The sequence below is a fragment of the Megalobrama amblycephala genome, unplaced genomic scaffold (genome assembly GCF_018812025.1).
Source record: "Megalobrama amblycephala isolate DHTTF-2021 unplaced genomic scaffold, ASM1881202v1 scaffold230, whole genome shotgun sequence".
Classification (NCBI taxonomy): domain Eukaryota; kingdom Metazoa; phylum Chordata; class Actinopteri; order Cypriniformes; family Xenocyprididae; genus Megalobrama; species Megalobrama amblycephala.
In genome coordinates this window covers 79327-82421 of record NW_025953339.1, presented here as the reverse complement: position 1 = coordinate 82421, position 3095 = coordinate 79327, and the positions used below count along the sequence as shown (strand labels likewise).

Below are 3095 nucleotides of genomic sequence, written 5' to 3'. Positions count from 1 at the left end.
CATAACACATTATTATAAACTGATATATTTGTAGACAAAGGTCTCAACTAATGAACAGGTTTTTCTGAAAATGTTTTCTTCTAAAAATGTACTTCAGAACTTAATTTGTGTCAACTCCGTCAGACACATTAAAAAGATGCTATTTTAATTTGATCATCAACAACAGTGTAAAATACACATGACAAATATACAGCAGTAGCAGTAAAGTGAGATCTGTGTGTCTCTGAGAGAAATATAAACAATAAAGCCTTACAAATAAGAGTTTTACAAATCTGACACTGAAAGAGAAGCTCAAATAATCATCAGTATTTATTATGACAAAAACACACTTGAAGAACCTTTAAAGTTCAGCGTTCTGCTTCAGATTTAAGCACTTCCTGAAAAAGATGAACATGTAAAGCCATAAATGAATCAATCTCACCAATATTAATATATGCTGAATCAGTCATCATCAATCATGTACCTGATGTGTGAATATGTGCTTGATCTCCTTCAGCTCTTCTGGATCTGATGTGATAAAGCACAAGAATGACAGTAGCCACGCCCACCAGAGCAGAGAGGACCAATCGGATCACAGCTTCAGTAGGACCACAACAGTGGACTGAGGAATAAAAACATCAAAGTGAGATCAGCTCAGTCAATAAACGCTAATATCATCAGCGCTGCCGTACCTGAACATGTGTGACAGAGTTGAGTGATGTCCAGATGTTGAGTCTGGTGGCTGATGGGATTGTTCAGCACACAGCTGTAGGTGTTTTTATCCTGATATTCCACCTCCAGAGGTAGAGAGAGACTGATGCTGAGATCAGACGCACTGATGCTGGACAATGAACTGTTTCCTTTGTACCAGGAGAGAGTCACATGACTCACATTCACCACTGAACACACCAATGAACATGATGATGATGATGAAGAACATTGTGAAGAGTTACTGCTGATGACAGGAACAGGCAGACGAGCTGAAAACATGAGAGAATAAAGAGAAATGAGGATGAATGAAGAGATTCAAGAAACATCCAGAGGAACCAAGATGATCAAAAGTAGAGCATTTAAATCTATTGAATAGAAAGTTAAATATAAACATGCTGTTCATGTGAAAGTAAGAGAATTAGTCATTTGAACTCATTAGTCATGATAAGATACTTCTTTAGATCTAGCTGTAATAAATAAAACACGTGAAACTGATATTTAACTCACCGTAGACAATGAGACGAATATAAGAAATAACGCCAAGACTCTGAATACAGTCATAATCTCCAGCGTGTTTCATTGTGATGTTTGTGATGGTCAGAGATCCAGTTTGATTGTCCAGCTTCAGTCTGTCTCTGAATATCCCATCAAGATCATCATCATTTACAGTGAATCTGTCATCCTGTTTATTGATTTCAGCTATTAAAGTGTTTTCAGACGACCACACAATCTGAATCACATCATCATCCTTCATTCCAGTAAGACCAGAGTTTAGAGTGACTGAATCTCCCTCCGTCACTGACACTGAAACAGGGTTTGTCACAGATAAACAAATTATAATGGTTTATTAAATTAAATAGTTTAACATTTAAATTTGAAATAAACAATATCATAAAACAGCAAAAAGAAATAAATTGATGTATGAATTCATGAATTCCCATAACTTTATCATTAAAAGAAAATTAAACTCACCAATAACAAGCAAGATAGAAATCAATACCACTTAGAGTTGATCTGTAGATCATAATCTCCAGCGTGTTTCATTGTGATGTTTGTGATGGTCAGAGATCCAGTTTGATTGTCCAGCTTCAGTCTGTCTCTGAATCTCCCATCAAGAACATCATCATTTACAGTGAATCTGTCGGCCGTTACATTGATTTCAGCTATTAAAGTGTTTTCTAAACCTCCACTGAATCACATCATCATCCTTCATTTCAGTAAGATCAGAGTTTAGAGTGACTGAATCTCCCTCCTTCACTGACACGCTCTTCACTTCAAAACCAAACACTCCTGAAGAACAGAGTTTTTCACAGATTAAAGCTTTAAAATCACTTGATGTTGGTTTGATGAAGCTTCACTGAAATACGTTTAATCATGTAAATGTGACGTGAATAATATTCTGCAGCAGCACAAAGACAAAAGATGATGAATGAAAAGAGAAATAGATTTATATATGGATCAATAACTAAAAAAGACACTTTAATGTTTAATGTCACACTAAAACTAATGCTGTTGAGTATCTGAGCTTCATATTTATATTATTTAATCAATCCATAATAACTGAGTTTAGAGCTGAATTCAAACTTGATCTGACAGTAAAATAGGCTAATAGGCATATTATCAAAATAAACGAAGATTATCATAGAATGGTCAGCTGAAGTAAGCACCTTATGAACTGGGAATAAATACAAACTGCACAAAACTACACATGTACATATTTATTTGTATTATGATTTTTTTGCGGGTGGGACGTCCCCACCACTTTCTGCTTAACGCTGCTGCGGCCGGAGACTCTATTCGTTCCGGTGAAATCACAAAAGCGCAGACACATAATAAAGCCACATTTGAAATACAAGATCCAAAACAAGCTCTTTTTCTCAGTTTATTAATGGTCAAATACACTCAGAATCAATGTCACAATGCCCATCTCGGTGAGTATTAAAGTAAACACAGTTCAGGAAGAATGTGTCCGTGCGTTCGTCATGTCTTAAAGGGACAGTAGCCGAATAAACGTGCCGCTCTCTCTGTTGTTAATGTTAATCAAACAACAAAAGACAAAGAAAACATCACTTACTGCTCTTGACTGATTAACTTCTGTAACTTTAATTGATTAATCTGTATTTACTTTTTTCAGTGAAGATTATCCAATGTTATTTTACATTTTGATTACTTGTAAAAAATTGTCACATCAATATGCAGACAAAAAAAACATTTCTAGGAATTACAACAAAAGCACTACAGTATATGCGTTCCTCCATCATTTTGACTTTGCATTGCGGCTCTATTTCAAAAATGTCAAAAAACGGATTTTCAACTTTTGAATTCGACTGATTCGACTCTGGCTCTGTAATTTCAGAATGAGCATAGCCTCGTTTCAGATGTGATGAGTCCGAAGATTATTCCAG

At 35.5% G+C, this 3095-nt stretch overlaps 1 long non-coding RNA gene across 1 annotated transcript; it reads right to left on the bottom strand.

Moving 5' to 3' along the window:
- Positions 1-291: 291 nt before the first annotated feature.
- LOC125261022 lies at positions 292-797 on the bottom strand. The gene is made up of 2 exons (XR_007183194.1): positions 464-797; positions 292-377 (listed from the first exon to the last, which is right to left on the bottom strand). It is a non-coding gene; the product is annotated as an uncharacterized LOC125261022 (long non-coding RNA).
- Between the last annotated feature and the right edge of the window lie 2298 nt (positions 798-3095).